This window comes from Globicephala melas, chromosome 3, assembly GCF_963455315.2.
Source record: "Globicephala melas chromosome 3, mGloMel1.2, whole genome shotgun sequence".
Classification (NCBI taxonomy): Eukaryota; Metazoa; Chordata; class Mammalia; order Artiodactyla; family Delphinidae; genus Globicephala; species Globicephala melas.
Genome location: NC_083316.1, coordinates 127,499,022 through 127,520,579, shown reverse-complemented (window position 1 = coordinate 127,520,579; position 21,558 = coordinate 127,499,022). Strand labels below are relative to the sequence as shown.

At 44.7% G+C, this 21,558-nt stretch overlaps 1 pseudogene; it reads right to left on the bottom strand.

Annotated features, from left to right (window-relative positions):
• Positions 1-276: 276 nt before the first annotated feature.
• Positions 277-2,113, bottom strand: LOC115840794 (myelin expression factor 2 pseudogene; annotated as a pseudogene).
• Between the last annotated feature and the right edge of the window lie 19,445 nt (positions 2,114-21,558).

Sequence of the window (21,558 nt, the reverse complement as noted above, 5' to 3'; positions counted from 1 at the left end):
ATGTTAATAGTGTTATGTGGAAAATGTGAATGATGGGGAAGGGCAGAGAAAGAAAACTCCATTTCTTCATTTAAGTCAAATGAAAAATATTCTGAACTTTAGAATCTAAAACTTACAATAATTCTTTATCACCAACAAAAAGTAATTTAAAACCAACCAAGATCATATCCTAATTTGTCTGAGCCCTTGCTTTTCAAGAACAATTACATATATTAAACAGAAGGTTTGAAAAAACCACCTATGTTTTACCTTACAATACGTTGATAAAAGCTGGGGACACTTGAACAAACAAATCCCACTACGTAGAACTGAAAACAACATGAAAATGGCTTATTTCATTAAAAATAGTACAACCATTCATTTAAACTGAACGACCAGACTTGCTGTCTTTAAAAATCCAAACTTGAGATTAACAAAAATCAGAGTATATTTAACACTATACTGTTAAAAGCTGGTGGGAGTTTTAAAAGTACATTTTTACAACTTTTGTAAGCATACAGTATTACTTAAAAAAATGACTTTTACTAAGAGATTCAGCAAAACAGATGTAAGAATGTTCCAACCGTGGTTTCAAATTATGCATTATGATCCAAGAGAACATCAATTTCTCTGCCAGTGATTTTTATGCCATTCATTATTCTGCAGCCTTTTTCAGCTGATCCTGGGGAGTCAGATCTGACCGTTCCACAGCCTTTTGACCTTCCATTCTCCATTTTTATTTCTGCAAACATTACATGACATTTCTGACAAATATCTGGCTGCCTTTGGAGCCTATTCTGTCTCTCATTCCACTTCCCATTGGACCTGATAAAAATCTTTGATCCATATTGATAGTCCTTTCCAGGACAGCTCCTATACCTGGTCCCATTCTGTCAAAGCTGGAACTCATCTGATCCAGTCCCATCCCCATTCCTCCAGTCACACTGTTCATGCCACCCATTCCACCACCAAGGCTACCAAAGGAATCTCCAAAGCCTTGATTTATTCCAATATCACCACGTCCAAAATCTCTCTCCATGCTACTAGTCATCGCACCACGGTATAGCTCTCCCATTTGACTAACTCCTCCAAATCCTCCCATGCTATTCATTGCTTCCAGACCACCAAACCCAATTCCTCCTCCAGTTCTATTCATTCCTTCAAAACCTGAACCATCCTTTCCCATACCACTTGGACCTAAATTTCCCATTCCACCACCTACGTTCAACTGTCTGGCACTAATAGGCTGTCCACATGGACCAAGTCCCATTCCAGGGCCTCCAAGACCACGTGGTAATTGTGGTGTTTTACTATCATATGAACGGTAGCCTTCATGAGGGACAGACTTGTCATCCATTTTCACAGGCATAGGTCTATCAAACAAAACCTGCCCATTGAACATAGAAATTGCTTGAACTGCTTCAATTGCCTGTTCAGAAGTGACTGTGCCCATTCCTCTGCTCTTGCCATCTTTGTCTTCTTTAATATCTGCCCGCTTTACAGTTCCAGCTACGCTGAACACTTCCTTTGGCTCCTTCCAACCAACTTTGAAGCAACAAATTGTGGAACCAAGCAACAAAAATTGTGGAACCAAGTCTCCCAGCCTGCAAATTACTGATAACCTCAGGAGGAACGTTTGGATTATTGAGAATGGAAGGTGGTAAATTCATCAATCCTGATCCCATGTTGGGTACATGTCCTCCTGGAAATGATCCCCCTGTCAGTGGCAATGCCCTACGAGCATTTGCTCCATCAGGATCCTCTTTGATATTCAAGGGTCTTCCACTAAGTATTTGTTCATAGTTTCTAGTGCTTTCTTGACAAATTCTTCATCTTTGAATTCAACCACACCACAACCCCTTGATTTTCCTTCCGCATCCTTAAAGAGCTCCACGTATGTAACCTGACCCAACTTTTCCTCTTATTAGATCTTTAATGGTTTGCCATTTCATGTCATATGGGATGTTGCTAATAAAAACTCTGTTACGATTTGGACCCTTCCTTTCTCCAGTGCCTGAATTCTTGTCTTTTGAATGAGGATGAAATCCATTGACCCTCTTATTTCCTGTAGATTTTTCTTTTAATTCAGGTTTCTCTTCTTTGATTCATCATTCTCCATTTTAACGCCATTGGAGCTGCCGCTGTGCTGCGGCGACTGCTTCTCCTGCTCGGGCGGGTGAGGTTTTCCCCGGCGGCTCCGCAGGCTGCGGATGCTGTCTGTCGTCGCCAGCAGCCTTAAGCACCTCGGGTTTGTTGCGTCGGCCATCCCTCCGCCACGGCCTCCGCCTCCGCCGCCTGCATTGAGGGGCCCTGAATGCTACAGTAGTGGCGGCGGCGGGCTAAAAGTTTTTTTAAAAAAGAAATTTCTGTCTCACTTAGTTTTTGAAAGCAAAGAAAATTTGAAGTCGTAAATTTAAGAAAAATGGAGAGAGACAAACAAAATAATACCATATGTGGGCTGCCCATATGTGAGCCAGAGGTGCCGCTATCACCTGTGGTCTCAGTGATTCCACTTTGCTCTTGTTCTGGAAGCCCCACGGGCAGCTCAGATCAGTAAGCGCCAAAGTGCCCTTTATTGCCTAACGACAGGAACACAGCTCACACCAACCTGAACAGTACAAACGTGCAGTAAAGATCAGCCCCTGAGGATCTGTACAGACATTTCAGAGTTGGGCAAAGGATAACACTGGTTGACAAAACATTTCATGAATTAAGATGACACTCTCTGTAAAGGCTCGCCTCTATATTTTAACACTTGGAATCATCTCTCTGAACGCTCTAACCAGCTTGCAATGCAATTTTCTCATCCTAAAAAATGGGACCAATTATACATGTCTTGCGTACTTAAGAGATTGTATATCATTTGAGTACAACAAGGATGGTAAATATATGGCAAGATTATGTCCCTGATAGTGAAGGTGATGATGATGGTAACAGCGTGCCATCGTGTTGTATATTAGGAATATTAATTTCTTTTTTATTTTTTATTATTTTTTTTTTGCGGTACACGGGCCTCTCACTGTTGTGGCCTCTCCCGTTGCGGAGCACAGGCTCCGGATGCGCAGGCTCAGCGGCCATGACTCACGGGCCCAGCCGCTCCGTGGCATGTGGGATCCTCCCAGACCGGGGCACGAACCCGTTTCCCCTGCATCGGCAGGCGGACTCTCAACCACTGCGCCACCAGGGAAGCCCAGGAATATTAATTTAATCCTCTGACAACCCAGTGAGGGAGATGCTATTATCACTGGCATTTTATAAATATGAAAACTAAGGCATAGAAAAGTTAAGTAACTGCCCAGTGCTACATGGATGAAAAGTGGCAGAGCTGGGAGCCTTCCTGCTGAGCCTCAGAATCCTTGTCCCTAGAGCGATCCAAGAAGCCCCTACCAACTGATCAAGTTGGCACGCAGATTAAAATCTATTTTCCCAACTCTAGCCTAATTCAATGCCTGGCACAAAAGAGGGCCCTTTACCCTTATTAAGGATCAGCTCCCTTTCATCCAGCTTCACGATGTGTTACGAAGATCAAATCACTGGATGGGTATGGGCAGTGGAGCTCAACCTTCGCCCTAGTGGCATTTGGGGCTGGATCATTCTTTGCTGTGGAGGCTGCCCTGTGCTCTTTACAGTATTTAGCAGCATCCCTTGTCTCTCCCCACGAGATACCAGTAGCACACTCATACCACCCCCCTTTGCCAGCTGTGACAACAAAAAGTCTCAGACCATTGCCAAATGTCACCTGTGGGGGGGGGGGCGGAACTGTCCCCGGTTGAGACCCACTGGTGTAAGGGATGATTAGTCAGATTCCTCCTCCTGGACCCAAGGTGAGTCACCCCGCTTTCCTTTGCTTCTCACTGCTGACAAGCCCCACCCTGTATTGTGAGATGCCTCCGCCCCTGACTGTGTGGAATAAGAGGCAACTCCCCAGGAGCTGCCTCTGCTGTTCTGAAACAGATCCCTAATAACTCTCCATCGTAAGGGTGTCACTGTTTAGTCCGGTAGGAATGGATGGGGGTGGAGAGCAACGAACAAGGCAGGGATGGGGAAATAACACAAGTTGCAGAGTTCTCTTGACAGTAGAGACATATTATAATACCTACCTCCCAGGGTTGTATGGAGGACTCAGCAAAGGCCTGGCATCTGGGAAGCACTCAGGTAAATAACCACTATCAACAGTAACAACCTGAACTTGTTATCCCTTCATTTAAGAAATACTCTTTCCATACCTTCTAGTTACCAGCAATGGTGTAATGGCTTTACTTAGATCATCCTACCCATAATACTTACAAGGAAGAAACTACTACCACATGGACAGTTTATAAATTTAAAAAGCTGAGCTTCAGTGAAGTTAAAATACTTGCTAAGTGCAGGCTACACAGCAGAAGAAGAGGATTCAAGCCTGCAGCCCCCGCAGCAAAGGAAACGCAGCTCGGTACAGTGGGAAGAGATTCACACCCCAGCATCTCTGCTGTTTACCCTTTGGTGGCCAGGAGCCCATAATTCATTCTCCCTGAGGCCCGAGTTCCTCATATAAGATGAGGGGCTAGAGGAGAGTATGTCTGGCTCTAAAATTCCAGAACCCTCATCTGTTATCCCCTCTGCAACCTTCCTCCAAGACAATTGGTGGTGATTCGTCATTAACTTAAGATTTTTTTTTAATGTTATTTAAGAAGAAAAAAAGAAAGGACTTCCCTGGCAGTCCAGTGGTTAAGACTCCCCGCTTCCAATGCAGGGGGTGCGGGGATCCCTGGTTGGGGAACTAAGATCCCACATGCCGCGCAGCATGATCAAAAAATAAAAATTAAAAAAAAAAAAGAGAAAAAGAAGATTACCTCTCAAACTGAGTGTTTCCCATTATAAAACCCCATTTTCTCGCTAAATACCGGATTAATGTTGTTTAAATTGCATTGCTGGAATGGGGGGGGAGAAGTAATGAACTTCTAAGCAAAAAATGCTCATCAGCTGGGGAAAAAGATATAAATTAATGAGGAAGAAGCGCTAATAAACAATCACATCAGGCCAGCTTTCTCTAGAATTATGTTATTAACACAACACAGTGAAACAGCAACTGGTTGCAAGTGGAGAACAATGAAGGAGAAAAAGCAGTGGCCTGTTTACTCATAGAATCCCAAGAATGAGGAGCGGGAAAGAAACCCGGCCAGCAGAACATCCGCCATAAGTAACCAAAATGATAGGAACAGCAACTGTTAAGGGTTTTCCGTGTATTAGCTCATTTAATCCTCACAACCCAGGAATTTAGACACTATCTCCATTTTATTGCTAAGGAAACTACATCTAGAGAGGTTTGCTTCCTTGCCCACACAGTAAATGACCGTGTCAGGATCTGAACCCAGATCTGACATCAAATCTTGTCCTCACGACCTCCACATCACCCTGCCTCACTATGGCTGGCCTCTGGTACACGCTACCTCAGAATGTGGCCCAATTCCATGGTAGATGTCTTTTTGCTACAAGGTGCCTTTCTGCTACAAGGTATCTTTTTAAATTGAACTGAATATGCCTTCTTGAAAACTTTGTGCAAAAAGCACTGACTCTGCCTTTCCCCCACCCCCCAACCCTGTGACCCTGGTGTCCCACAGAACCAAACATCTCCCTGTTCCCCAAGGCAGCCCTTCAGGGATTTAAATGGATCACACTGACACTTGTCTTCTCCAGGATAAAAATCTCCCATCCTTGTCCTTGTTCCCTACTTGGCAAGTTCTCCAGACCCTTCCTATCTTAATCACCTTCTTCAGGACACACTTAAGTTTGACAATGAGACTCTCAGAGAACGGAACCCAGATTTCTAAGCGTATCCCGGCCATCTCCTCCTTCACTGTAGGCTTGCTACTTCTCTTAATGCACTCCAAGAGCCTATTATCTGTATTGGCAGCCCGGTCACACATTGGCTTCTGATGCGCTTGCTCCCAGAAAACTAAGACCTCTATAAGCTTTTTTCAAAGTGGACTTCTTTAGCCAGTGTGTAACTCAGCTCCACTGGTCAACAATTGGTTGTTTCATAGCCGAATGCAACCAAACAGAACCCACAGACAAAACCCAAGGAAACTCATGTGTCCTGTCCCATTCCAAATTCTTCTTTCTTTGTGAGGTAACTAATTGTTATCAGTTGGTCCAATAGGAATAGACCTCCTGTTAGCCAATAAAATAATCATCATCTCTCATAAGCCCTTAGGTCTTTATTTCATAAAACATTCTCCTATCAATAACACAAAGTAGGACTTCCTTGGTGGTGCAGTGGTTAAGAATCCGCCTGCCATTGCAAGGGACACAGGTTCGAGCCCTGGTCTGGGAAGATCCCACATGCCGTGCAGCAACTAAGCCCATGCACCACAACTACTGAGCCTGCGCTCTAGAGCCTGCGAGCCACAACTACCGAGCCTGTGTGCCTCAACTACTGAAGCCCGCGCACCTAGAACCCGTGCTCCGCAATAAGAGAAGCCACTGCAATGAGAAGCCCGTGCACCACAACAAAGAGCAGCCCCTGCTCACCACAACTAGAGAAAGCCCGAGCGCAGCAACAAAGACCCAACACAGCCAAAAATAAACTTAATTAATTTTAAAAAAATAATAATAACACAAACTATTATTTTGAGCACCTATTATAAGACAGGCACCAGGCAAATTGATGATCCTAACCCTTATGATAATCCTGCAAGTTGGCATTATTATTTCCTTTTTCTAGATGAAGAAACTGAGGTACAGAGGAGTTTAGTGACCAGCCCAAGGTTTCACAACTACCTCAACACTTTCCTTCCTACAAGCACCAGGTCTGAGATTCAAATCCAGGTCTGCTAGATCCAAAGCTTATACTTTTTGTACCACAGCACAACGGCTTCTGAGTCACTGGTGCATTGGTGCATCCTGGGCTGCGGAGTTTCTATCTACTTACCCAATTTCTGTTGACTGAAATAAAAACACACAATGTGAGAACTGTGAGTTTCGGTTTTCTCTGGGGACTTACTGAGGCCTATAGCCAGGGAGACAGTCTCTCAGATAGCCCTGAGAAACTGTTCCAAAGAGGCAAGGAGGGAGGTCAGCATAGATGTGATTTTGGAGAAGGGGTACGTGCAATCAAGCACACACCTTGGTAGGAGGTTCCTGCTAGTCATGATGAACAGATATCTCAGCTGATGATTTTAGTGTCTTTCTAAGTATGGGAAGATGCAAGAAATCGGGTTCATAAAATTTTCTCTTGAAAATATCTAACTATCTGAAGACCTGTTCTGCCAGTTTTCCCAGAGCGCACAGTGCCTCATTCCTGATCTCTTCCCTGAACTCCTTTCAGGGTGTGTTAAACGTCGGAAAGTGCAGTGGCCAGTGACTCGATCCTTTTAGAGCCAGATGGTGAGTGACATTCATTGATTATCAAAAACATCCTAGGATCCCAGGGAGGGAGAGACCAAGGGACTTGTCCAAGGTCCCAAATACTGGCCTTCTTTCTGAGTCTTCAGAAGCTATTCTCTCCTGCTCCTAGATCCAGGCACAGAGGACCCCTCCTCCTGCCTTACTGATCCATGCTCTTGTTTCTGGCTGAGGCTCCCAGAGCTCAGAGGTCCTCTGCAGGTCAGAGGGTTGGAGTGGGCCAAGTCACATCCCCTGCAGAGAAGACCAATCAATCTCATGTCGACCCACCTGTTCTCCAAAAGAGCAGCTGATCAGCCACCGCCGATGAGAGGGAGGTAATTTAAAGGTCAAGCGAAGGCTGGATGTCTATGTGCCCTTCTTTCATGATAAATGTGTCTGAGATGTGAGCACAGCAAGATGGTGATATTTTAAGATGAGCAGCGTATTGGGAACACTGAATTCACCCAGCCTGTGGCAGCCCCATTTTATAAAATGCAGTGTCCAAGAGTTTCAAAAGGCAGAAACATGGAGTGAAAGCAGTGGAGCCCTGGAAGGCAGGGAACCCAGGACACAAGTTGAGTCTTGGCATCAGCGGCTGGTCTTTGGACTTTGCTGCTCGAGCCCTTTGCTTTGAGTCTCATTTTGCTCTTTTTTTTTTTTTGGTCATTTTTTTTAAATTGAATTCTAATTGATTTACAATGTTGTGTTAGTTTCAGGTTTACAGCAAAGTGACTCATTTATCTATATTTATATTAATATATATATTCACCTTCATATTCATATATATTCTTTTCAGATTCTTTTCCCTTATAGGTTATTATAAAATATTGAGTAGATTTCCCTGTGCTGCACAGTAGGTCCTTGTTGGTTCTCTGCTTTACATATAGTAGTTTGTACATGTTAATCCCAAACTCCTAGTTTAACCCTCCCCCGCCTTCCCCTCACTTTACTCATCTTTAAAATGAGGACACTGTGTGAGCTGCCATTGTAATGATGCTGTGACAAGAACACAGAATTGCCCCCTGGATTTCTAATCCCATGCTGTAAAATGCTCGAGTTGCAAGAATCCTTAGAAAGCAACTAGCAGAGCAGGTTTTAAGTAGCAGACCCTATTCTCAAAAGGAATCTTGTGTAGTACCCAAACATACCAAACTGATCAAACCCCAACTACTGTCCTGGTTGTCATAGAATCGGGGGCACAGAGCAATCACCAGACCTCTCTGAAACCTGGTTGTACCAGGGAACAGTCCAAAGACCATCCACCTAAGAGCCCATTTTACAAATGAGGAAACTGAGGCCCAGAGGAACGAAGTAACTCCAAGTCTCAAAGTGAGTTTAGGGCAGAACCCAGACTAGCGTTCAGGACTCACAGGTTCTAGGTGAGGGCACTTTCTACTACAACACACTGGGACGCTCAATCTTTTGTCTCTGCGTGACCATACATGAATGATATAAAATATAGTGTTCTAGAAGGTAACCTCTCATACCTTGGCTTCGATCAAAGCCAGTCTCCATGCCTGTTAACAGCATCAGCTAACATTTATTGAGCACTATCTATCAGGCACTATGCTAAGCATTTTCCTGCGCATCATGATCTCATTTAATACTCCCAATGAGCCTGTAGGGTAGCTGTTATTTTTATTCCCATTTTGGACATGAGGAAACTGGCAGTTAATCAAGTAACTTGCTCAAAGCCATACAGCCAGCAAGAAGTAGAGCCACAGTCACATCCTCAGGGCCTATACTGGCAACCCTCATGTTTTCCCACCTAAGCACAATTCTTCTGGAAGAAAGGGACTCTCAGCCCACCTATCATTTCTTTTCTGTTTCTTCTTTTTTTTTTTTTTCCAGTCCGGAAGGCCCCGCTCTGAGATGGAGAAGCAACACCTTGGCTTCTTTTCTCCCCAATCCCCTCACCTTGTATCTTAGGTGGGTGAGTCAGCAAACGGGTCAACCTTTTCCCGGAAGTGAAGTGGATGGCCTTTGGCATGGCCCCAGGTGAGGGTCTCAGTAAAACTGTGTCCTCCACCGGCCTGACACACACTAGTGACCTGACAGGTCTCCCACTATCACTGAGGCCACCAGCAAGTCCAGTCAGGGCTCCTTAGAGCCCAAAGCACAGAGCCAACTCCATGTTTCCCTCCCTCCCCCATTTCACCTGCGGCTCTTTCGTCTGCAGCAGTTCTGCAAGGTGGACAAGACAGCTGCATCCTTGGTGTGCATACAACTTCTCTGGAGTTTCACTAGGTTATTGTCAAGGCTGAACCCCAACCTCGGCTTTGGAAGAACCTACTTTCCACCAACCAATTCCTGCAGCTTTCGCTTGTCCCTGATCTTTTCTGCCTTGACCCCAAAAACGCCAGCTCTGCACAAGGCTGCTGAGATAAAGGCTATATATAAATGCCAGGGCCCTGGAATTCTTATTTCAGAAGCAGTCGATACATTCCTGCTTAAAGGTCTCACTCAACTCCCCAAGCCTGCCGGGGACCTGAGTGACTGGGTCCCATTAAAAAGGACCCAAAAAGGAAATGCAAGGCAGACACTGTCTACTCTGAAACACAAGTTAGCAGGAACAGCTGGGACCGCAGACCCCAATGCCAGCTCAGTCAGTGCTGTTCCGCACTCCTAAGGGAACTCAGGTATCAGCTGAATCATCCTACGACCACATAACAAAATACAGTCCCGAGAACGATAGTGTAGGATGATACTTAACAGCAACGAATAATGTTCATGATTGTCAAGTGGAAAAACCCTGTACTGAGAAAATAGCACATTTCATTTTTATGCTTTCAAAGCATATATATTTGTGCATCTGCAAACAGAATATACATTTAAAAATAAAAAATAAGATGCTATTGTATGAACTGTGTTCTATCATGGTCTTTTGTTTTTTACTTAAAGTAGCATGAACGTCTTTCTGCACATGTGTGAGCATGAACTCCTACGTTAGATTACTAGCGATTTTGCTCTTTCTTACTTCCATATTTTTGGTGGACAGCGGTTGACTCTGGCACGCTCACATTCTACTTCTCCTTTGGGGAACAGCCATCCCACCCACACTGCTGTGGCAGGACAGCCATAGTGCTCCTGTCCCTGCCTCCCTCACTGTCACTCACCCCAGAGACTGGCACATGCCTCAGGCTAGCCAGGCAAAGTTCTCTGCTCCTCTGCGCAGAGTAGACAGCTCCGAGAGAGCCCTGGCCCAGTCTGAGCCCCTAAAACTTAATATCTGAATGTTGCCAGAGAGAGCGCCTTGCTCTTCCTCTGGAATTTCAAGCTGAAAAGATCATAATAAGCCAAGAATCGTTGGGAGATTTATTATGTTGCTTCTCCTATACAGAGAAATCCTGCCTTAGAATGAAGGCGAGACAGTGTGGAAAACAGAGCCAAAAAATGGAGAAAAAGCCCAAATCATTGAGAGCCTGGATCCAGTCATGCCTGAAGCTGGAGTGATCCTAAAATTCCTCATCTTGTGATCCAACAGATCCCTTCCTAAAGTCATTGAATTGGATTTCTATAACAGACCTAACACGTGTGTTTGCTAATCAGCAACTACATGTGTGTGTGTAATACTTTTTGTGAACAATGGTAAATAACCCCAATCATTCTTGAAGCTCTCAGTGTATTGCTCAAAGCTCTCTTCTCTCACTTTATAGCACCAATTTTATACTCCATATTCCCACATATTGTTAATTAGTTTGTTTTTCATTCAATTCAATTTAAAAACAGAGGAACTAAATAAACATTTCTCCAAAGAAAACATCCAAACGGCCAAAAAGTGCATGAAAAGATGTTCAACATCACTAATTATACGAGAAATACAAATGAAAACCACAATGAGATATCACCTCATACCTGTTACAATGGCTATCATCAAGAAGACAAAAGATAAGTTTGGGCAAGGATGTGGAAAAAAGGGGAATTCTTGTACATGGTTAGTGGGAATGTAAATTGGTGCAGCCACTATGGAAAACGATACATAGGTGCCTCAAAAAATTTAAAATAAATCTACCCTATGATCTAGCAATTCCACTTCTGGATATATACCCAAAGGAAATGACAACAGAATATTGAAGAGATATTATGCTCCCCCATGTCTATTGCAGCATTATTACAATAGCCAAATTATGGAAACAACCTAAGTGTGTGTCAAAGGACAAATAGGTAAAGAAGATGTGGTGTATGTGTGTATATATAGATATATACATACATAAACATAATGGGACATTATTCAGCCGTAAGAGAGACAGACAACTGCCATTTGCGATAAACGGACGGACCTTGCAGACATTATGTTAAGTGAGATAAGTCAGACAGAGAAAGACAAATACTGTATGATATCACCTATACATGTAATCTAAAAAAGCCAAACTCATAAAAACAGAGAGTAAAATGATGATTACCAGGAGCTGGAGGGCAGGGGAATTGGGGAGATGTTGGTTAAGGGTACAAACTTGCAATGAGTCATAAAGGAAAAAGCCCTAGAGATTTAATGCAGAGTAGAGTGAGTATAGGCAGCAATACTGTATGATAATCATCAAACTTACTAAAAGACTAGATCCTATTTATTCCAACCATTAAAAACAAATGATCAGGGCTTCCCTTGTGGCGCAGTGGTTGAGAGTCCGCCTGCCGATGCAGGGGACACAGGTTCGTGCCCCAGTCAGGGAAGATCCCACATGCCGCGGAGCGGCTGGGCCCGTGAGCCATGGCCACTGAGCCTGCACGTCCGGAGCCTGTGCTCCGCAACGGGAGAGGCCACAGTGGTGAGAGGCCCGCGTACCGCATAAAAAAAAAAAAAAAAAAAAGGATCATTATGTGATGTGATAAAGGTGCTAACTATCGCTACAATGGCAATCATATGACAACATATAAATGTATCAAATCAAAGTCCTGTACACCTTAAATCTTTTATATGTCTAATATATTTCAATTTTTCAAAAAAAGAACCTCCCCAAATAAAAGGTAAGTCCTTGAAAAAAAGGAGCTATGTCTGCCTGACTCCATGATGCCTAGTACCCTACATGCTGTTCAAAGTAGGAACTCAGAAAGCCTGCCTCGCCCCACCTATCAGCAGCAGCAGACGTGCATTTACTTTAGATTTCTACTAGGCGGGATAAGCGGCCTTACAGCATTCTCACCCTCTCATTAAGTTTATAAGAAGAGTGCTGCCGGGATTTGAGAGTCCCTGCTCATGTACAGAAGGATCAAACCCAGAATCACTGAACGTTAGGGTGACAAGAAACTCTAGCTATCAGTGGTTTTCAAACCAGCTCTGCAAAGACCTCAGGCTGTGTGTGGATGTCAGTGGCAGGAGTCCCAAAATCTGATGTGAGAAGCAAGTGGTTATGCCAAGTGTGCTGACTCCATATCCCTGTTTCTACCACAACAGCCCCCATTTAATCCATTTAAATATTGAGAGTGCAAAAAGAGTCTCTGCTTTAAAAAATTAGATCACAGATCCAATCAACACTGTTATTTTACACAAGGGCAAGTAAGGGCTGAGAAGGAGAAGGGTTTGCCCAGGATCCCTCAGGGGTCACTGACAGAGCTGGGTTAGAACTCAGTCTCCTAATCTCCAGGTCGGTACCTGCTCCATATTACTATCTGCTTTTCTAGATGCCTTTGAGTCTCCCATCTCCCAAGGCTTTTGAGGGCCCATTACAGTGACTCTCTAAGGTCCATGACCCTCACACACCAAAATCAGCTGGGAGCTTATTAGAAATGCTAACTGCCGGTTTCCACCCCAAACCTACTAAAACCTACTGTCGGGCGTGGGATCCCAGAATGGTATTTTTTAACAAGCATGCACTAAAGTTTAGGCAGCACAACTCTAGAATCCATCCAGAAATTGAGCCTCTTGCCATTCTTATCTGGAAATCCTATCCATCTCTACCAGCTCCCTGCCTGGCTAACCCCTGCCCTCCTAGGGAGTGGTAATTGAATGTCACATGCTGAGAATAATCCTAGAAAATCCTCTGTCATCACGCTCAAGTCCCAACAGCTCAGAGTAATTAGACCTAGACTGGGGAGAGGCACAAAGGAATCATATATTAATGCAATTTGAAGTTTCTGAGGTTCATGCGATGGAGGGAGACCAGGAGCAGCAAAGGAAAGCACAGCCACAAAGTCCAAGTGAGGGGCAGCATGGGGGAGCCACAATAACCCTGGAACGTTCCAAGTTCATTTCAGCTTCTCTCACCCTTGCTGTCCCCAATCTGGTGTCCCATCAAACAAGGACATGCATACATGGTGGCAAACTTTGTCCTTTGCAGTGTTAAGAAGTGATGGATTTTAAAGCTCCACTTCCCTGGACTGGCTACATTTTAGCAACTTGATTTAAAAACTAAGAACACTTCCGGATTCTTCTCCTGACCTCTTAAGTCTGAAACCCCAAGAGTGGAACCCTGGGATCTGTATTTTTATAAAGATCCCCATTGATTTTTACATAGCCAGCCCAACTCCAAACTATTGGAGCCCCCATATATGTTCACATTTGAAGGTTGCTGGATACTATTAAAAAAAAAAAAAGATTAGGGTAGGAAAAGCATAGAAAACAGGGCTTGGAAAGAATGAAAGAATTAGAAAATCACCACCTTGCAACCACTAATGAGAAGATGATCTGGACAAGATCAGTGGATGCTAAACCCATTAGGTAAAAAGTTGATGGAGAACTTTGTCATGGTGAGACCATGCTGACATCATGAAACTTAGGACAGCCTGACATTACATGCCCAGGATGTGGTAGAAAAGGAAGAACCCACTCACCATACCTGCCTACAATGTCATCTAGCCAAAAATACTGACACTGAGTATAATCACATTCTAGACCTAATACCACTTCACAGGAAATACTGGGGATAGAAGAACAACTAAAATAACACTAGGAAGAAGTAATCAACTAAATCCGTAATGTGTGATCATCAACAAAAGAACCCAATTTCTCAAACAGGTCAGTGGTATTAAAAGGTGGGGAGAATGAAATATAGACTTAAAAGACATAATTACCAAACAAAATGTGGGAACCTTGCTTAAATTCTGCTATCAACAAATCAACTATTAAAAGGCAGTTTTTGAAACAATCTGGGAAATTTAAACATGACAGATGATATTAAAGGCTTATGATAAATATTGCTAGACACGATAATTTTTAAGTCTTTATCAGTTAAGCTAGTTAGGAAGTAGTTACAGCTAAAATGACAAGATTCTGCATTTACTTTAAAATGCTCCAGTTTAAAAAAAAAAGTGGAGAGATAGCTAAAACAAGATTCGGAAAATGACAATAACTGCCAAAACTGGGTGATAAGTTTGTTATATCATTCTCTACTATTTTTTGTACTTTTAAACAGCTCCACTGCAAGAAAAAAAAAAAAAAAAAAAACCTTTAATTCCTGGAACTATTACTCGTCCCTAGTAGGAAATGAGTCCTAGTAGGAAATGGTGAGTGGGTGGGTAAGAGTGAAAAAACAAACAAGCAAAAATATAACTGATTAAAGCATGAGGGGCTAACTGAGCTCCTGTTCACCGTTGCCCGATATAAACAATGAAAATACCTCTTTAGACATCCATTCATTTTTGCCTCAAACTGTACTTCCAGGCTGATATTTCAATTCTGTGAGGTGAAAAGTACCTTGGGGGGGGATTAGCATCTAGTACGGTGACCAAAATTAAGGCAAAATAGAAAATACAGAATAATAATTAAGAAAAGCTAACTTGATTGAGCTCTTACTCTAGGAACTGTGCACTTAATATTATCTTATTTAATCTCACAGCACCTTCAAAGGTAGCTACTATTACCCCGATTTAAAAAGAAATTGAGTCTCAATAAATTCAGGTAACTCACCTGAAGTCATGCAGGTTGTGAGTTGGGCGGGTGGCCAGGGAGCTGGGCCATCATAGGGCAGAGGGAGAAAATGTGCTTGGGAAGATGGAACCATTTCTTGCTTGTTCCTCTCAGAAACAAGTTTAATAATGGAGAAGTTAATGTTCTGGCTTTGAACAACTGAGCAGCCTAGAAGGCCCAGGGGGCATTTAGAAGGTTATATTGTTAGAGTCTTCTTTTGTCTACGGAATAGGAAGCAAGTTTGACACGTTTAGGAAAGTGCAAACTTCTGGAGAGGCTCAACCCATGATACTATTTCCTCCTTTACTCTGCCTACTCTTCAAATTCAGTTCCAACCAGAAGAGTCAAGTCTTTGGGGATTGAGGCCTTGGAGTCAAACAGACGTGGGGCTTGGTCTTAGCTCCGCCCACCACTTAGCAGCTGGTGACCTGGTGGGGAGGGTTCTTAGACTCTCTGAGCCTCTCTGGGGTCCACGTGTGAAGTGGGGTGATGATTGTCCCTCCTTCACAGGGTGATAACAAGGTTTCCACATCATGTGTTTAACCCCATGCAGGTGTTGAATAAATGTAAGTGGCTATTGGGATGATGAAACTTGGCAGCCCGCTGACATTTTTCCTTCTTCCAGACCCCTCGAGCTCACTGACCAGTGAACTTCAACCATAATAAACCAATGCCTGGCATACAGGAGGCAGCCAATGAACATTTACCCTATGTATTAATATGCTCCCTGGTGCCGTCTCTCCCACAGGCTTATTGACTTACTGACTTGTGAAAATGCACCTCAACCAGAATGCAAGTATGGAAGTTCAGACTGGTCTTTCAATTCCATATCCCCCATTGCATGCAGCAGGGCACTAGAGATTCAACAAAGGCTTCCTGAAAGACCTAAGTGAATAGCAAAGCGTTGGCTGCGTCTACGGGACAGAGTGACCAGGGTCCCAGGCGCGTCCATAGCACAGCCTCCAGCCGAGTCCATTCGTAAAAGAAACACTGAGAAACCTAATGAGTCCAGTGGGGTGATTCAAGCCCCCGGCGACCAGAAGCAATTTCTCCCGACTCTGCAATACCCACCTTCTCTCTCCGCTCTGCCAGGCCAGGGGGTGGACACTTCCCTCCCGGTGATTTGCGATGCCTCCACTGGGACGGAGGGAATGCAGCAGCGGTGACAGTGTCTACGCGGGGACGCATGCAGCAGGCTGTCCGGCTGGAGAGATGCAGACTGGCCACGGAGCTGAGCATGGGTTCCCCTGGGCACAGCTTGCTGCCGCGCTGACCACAGCAATTCATCATGTGTAAAAACCTGCCTACAGGAGGGGCCCTGAAAGGAAGCAGGGGAGCCGAAGCCGCAGGTTCTCAAGGAAATTCAGGGCTGTGATCTTTTTTTTTTTTTTTTTTTCCACCAGACCTAAAAGGACGGTGAGAAACATCCAATCCACAGGATGCTGGGAGCAGAATCCAAGGAGGAATCCCTCATTCTGGACTAAACAAAACAATCTAAGAAAGCTCGACCTCACCCAGGAGACAAATTCCCTTTTTCCTGCAAAGTGTTTCCTCCTGTCCCAACCCTGTCCTTCTGCTTTAGACACCATTCTCTGTGCCAAAAGCAGAGCTCAGTTTTGAGACCCAAGTGGTCTAGCCCGGCCACTGTGTGACCTTGGGCAAGTCACTTCTGCCCTCTTGACCTCAGCTTCCTCGTCTCTAAGGAGAAAAGGGTGAGCTAGATCAGGGTGCACAAATTTAAACGATTGTGGGGAGGCAGTTTACATGTATATATAAATATCTAAAGTGACTGGGCACATGGCAATGGTGCTAAGCTGCTTAGCCGCAGGTCACTGTCACCTGACTAAAACCCTGGAAGGGTATAACAAAAAACACAGCAAAACAAAACTCTCACAAGTCTACTTGTTTGTAACCCACATTAAAGAGCTACTTAGGGGCTTCCCTGGTGGCGCAGTGGTTGGGAGACCGCCTGCCGATGCAGGGGGCGCGGGTTCGTGCCCCGGTCCGGGAGGATCCCACGTGCTGCGGAGCGGCTGCGCCCGTGAGCCGTGGCCGCTGGGCCTGTGTGTCCGGAGCCTGTTGCTCCACAACGGGAGAGGCCACAGTGGTGAGAGGCCCGCGTACCGCAAACAACAACAACAAAAAAGAGCTACTTAGGACCTTTCCAATTCTATGGAATTCTCTTTCACATTCTTTCAACGGTATCTACAATTTTCTCCCATGGCACCATCTCCTTGGCACCCTACCAGAGTTGGCAGCAAGCTGCACTCATGGGAAGCAGTACTGGAGCCAGGCAAGAGATTCCTTCTCCCAAAGAGCGAGCAGAGAGAGGTGAGGTGAAGGAGGGGCAGGGGGCAGGAGGGAGAGAGGCAGGGGATGGAGGGAGAGAAAAAGATATCTCTTCCTTTAAATCATTTCTCACTATGCCTACGAGTGAGAAAAGTGAAACTCAAGGGGGTTGAATAATTTAGCCCGAAGTCCCTCTGTGTGGATCAAAGCTAGGATTCAAACCCAGGCCTGTCTCAATGAGAAGACCTTGCTCTCTTCCTTTTCCACCTTTCCCCCAAAATGCGCTCAGGGAGAGCCTGGCCCTGACTGAGAAAAACAAAAAAGCACCCGCCACACACACACGTGGGATCCAGAAAAAAAAGATACATTCAACAACTTAGCATTTCAGAAGCAGATTTCCCCCTAAGTTACCTTACTCTCTCCAACATCTGTTTTTAGCACCTGCCTGCATTCTTCCCTTGCCTAGAATTTCCCCACCCCTAGCCAGGCTCTAAGGACCAGTTAAAGCTTTCCTCCTCCAGGAAGTCTTGTTGATTCAGTTAGGAAACTTGCCAAAGGAGCACACTCAGTGCATGACCATTCTGGGGATCCAGGTCTCACGGACCCCCACCCACACCCCCATCACCAGGCTTGTAATTAAGTCCAACACCGGAAGGTCTCCCAGAGGTGGCACAGCTGGTACCAAAGATCCATAGTTATGAGACATTACCAGGGATCAGGGAGGAGACCAAGGTGTGGCCACAGACAATATTCAGGATCCAGGGAGGAGGTGGTGCCAGGTCCCAGGGAGCAAATGCTGACGATTCTGTTCCCTCAGGTAGAAGTCATGAGGCTGCTGTGCTTAGCCCAAGGCTGTACGCTCTATATATCCAGTGAAGGATGGAGACTCAGTGCGTGTGTGTTTCTCTTTTTCAGGGACTGTACGATCTACAAAAGTCAGTAGTGTCATCACCTTCTTAGAGGAAATGAAACTAAGGCTCAGAGAGAGGAAGGGCTGGACCAAGACAAGAGAGTAAATTAGCACAAAGAACAAAACCCAGGGCTTCTCCCTTTATTCTCTCTTGACCAGACAGACACGTCCCCTGCAGCACCCAACAGGCCCAGACAGGGGACCATCACTCACTGGACAGGCAGCTGGGAAATCCCAACCATCTGGCTTCTGCCCCGGCATGTCTCCAGCCTCTGCAGACAAACACACTATGTGCAAGAAGGTTGGGTGCCACCATCTGCACAGTGCCCTAATGAGAGGCCTGTGGTTTCTTGGAGTCTTGGTTGAGCTGTTTGCCGGTCCCAGCAAGTGAGCACCCTTGGGCTAACCTAACACAGACTTTTAGCCCCTGCACAGCCTAAATAAATACAAAACAAGATTTCAAAATGCCCAATCTCCTGGGGTCCCTTTGCTGTGGAAGCTAGGGATGGTAACCCCACTCCAAGAGTCTGTGTTGAGATGTCCAGGGGGAATAAGGAAGGCATTGAGGAAAGCAGAGAAGGAAGGCAATTCTTACATCAGTGAAAGGCCACTAACAATTAATGTCCTTTGTCAATGGAATGGGTTGGCTCCACAGGACAAGGAGTCAAAGGGAGGCTGAATCTGTTGGGGGCCCTGTAGCACAGGGGTCCCCAACCCCCGGGCCACAGACCAGTACCAGTCCATGGCCTGTTAGCAACTGGGCCGCACAGCAGGAGGTGAGCAACAGGTGAGCGAGCAAGGTTTCATCTCTATTTACAGCCGCTCCCCATCGCTCACATTACCGCTTGAGCTCCGCCTCCTGTCGGCATTTTGGTGAGTTGCATAATTATTTCATTATATATTACAATGTAATAATAATAGAAATAAAGTGCGCAATAAATGTAATGCTCTCGAATCATCCCGAAACCATCTCCCCAGCCCCCCGGTCCATGGAAAAACTGTCTTCCACAAAACCGGTCCCTAGTGCCAAAAAGGTTGGGGACTGCTGCTGTAGCAGATCCTTTGTGGGTAGAATTAAGTAGAGGCCTTGAAGGCCCTTCCAAATCTTGGGTTCTGTTCCCATGATTCTTGGAGGGCAGCAGTTCAAATAGCACAGATTTTAGAATCAGGACAACACAGTTCAGTACCGGCTCTGCTACTTAGAGGCTATATGACCTTGGGGGGACGTGTTCCTGATCTGTAAACTGTGGCTGGCCCTTCCTCTTCTCTTTGGGTTATCAGTGGGGGTGAAAATTGGGGTGGGGGTGTGTGACCTGCACCCTGCAGGCACATTGGTCCTCAGCAAGTATTAGTTCCCTCCCTCCCTCTAAGGGAGCACACAGAATTCCAAGATCCCCTGATCCTGAGACTCATAACATTTTTTCAAGTCTGATTCCAACAGAAATAGGACAAACAAAACATTGATATGGAACCTCCTTTCCTGTCTCTCAAGAGCACTGAGGCGATCTTCTCCCCAACCTTTGAGATAATGCCCATGTTGATTTTTATTTCCAAACTTGCAACTTGGCAACCTGCTGTAAGCTTTTTTTTCCCCTCTTTTTCTTCAAGTGACTTTAGGCTGAGCTGTTACTTGAGCCAAAAAAACAAAAAACAAAAACATGCTGAATTCTGCACCCTTCCCTCCAGAAGATAAATTATGCTGGTTTTTGCAATGAGTGAATTGGGGCAGGAGAGAGATTTCACTAGAAAAAAATGTTCTGGTTGAAGAGGTGACTTGAAGTAGATCGGCTTTGTTTGCAGAGGTTCCCAGACCCCCTTGCTTTCCTGGGATTGCCACCCACCTCCAGGCCATCCAGCATGGCCTGGGGTGAGCACTGAAGACTTGGAGCATAAGTGACCCTGGATGGAAGGGTCCCGACCATTGGCAGCTTGTCCCCTGTCCCCTCCCCTCTCTTGGGAACAGAGCTGTAAGTGGAGACAGGAAGAAATAAACCATTCTGTTTCTTTTCAGAAGGAAGATAGCCTTTAGCAGGATTGTCTAAGATATCATACCGGAGGAGAGAGAAGGCCTACTTCCACTGATTCAGCATTTTCCAATCAGTGCAACATTCGCTTCCTGCCGTACAGGAGATGATTTTAGGTAAGACTCGGACACAACATTAAATCACATTGAGTCACTTCGTGAGGAAGTTATTTCCTCTCCAACTCTCCTTAAAACCTTCTCATTATGAAGAAGAAAGCCTCTGTTTGGTACTAGTGTGTCTTTAACACTCTTCTACCACTTCTTAATTATCCTTTTCAACAAAAAAAGCAGGCCCTGGCCAAGGTCCCTTAGGCAACAATATCTGCAAGAATGTAATTACTTTTTCTATTTTTGTTATATTTACTTTCACATCACCTACTTTTTGAAGCAAGTGGTAATGGCTTCCCATTTATTGTAGTTTATAAAGATCCTTTTAAAATAAATATATGTATTTTTTTAAAGGGGACTGATTTTTTTAAAAATATTAAGTAAATAATGTAGTTGGTTCCCAGATACGGCAACAAGCATAAAGCTAGAATACAAAACACTAAAATTGAAGAAATACTGGATTAACGGGAAAGAAACACATAGAGTGCAACTTTTTTCCTCCTTTCTCAAATTAAACAATATATTTTGTTGGCTTGTTTTTCCAGCTGAAATGAAAACTGGGGCGCTTCCACTTCCTTTTTCCTTTGTTTTCCCAAGGCTTCCTTAGCAGCAGAGGACTTTGCATGAAATAGGACTGTATCATCTTCCTTTCTCTTAGACTCTAGGTGAATGCTTTGAGCTATATAAATGCTCATTATACTCATTTATTTATTCATCCATTTGATAAACATTTGCAGATACCCACTCCCTATCAGTCCTGCGCCCAATACAGCCAAGAACAGGAAAGGCAAGGTCCCTGCCTTCCTCAGGCTTCTAGGCTAGTTGGGGAGACTGACTAACTACACAGGCAACTGCAATGCAGGGTCACAAAGACTGGGATGGGGGAACCGCATGACACTCAGAGGACCAATAAGGGGCAAGGGTAGCTGTACAGTTGACCCTTGAATAACATGGGTTTGAACTGCATGGGTCCACTTATTTGCAGATATTTTTCAATAGTAAATATTACAATACTACACAATCCAGGATTGGTTGAATCCA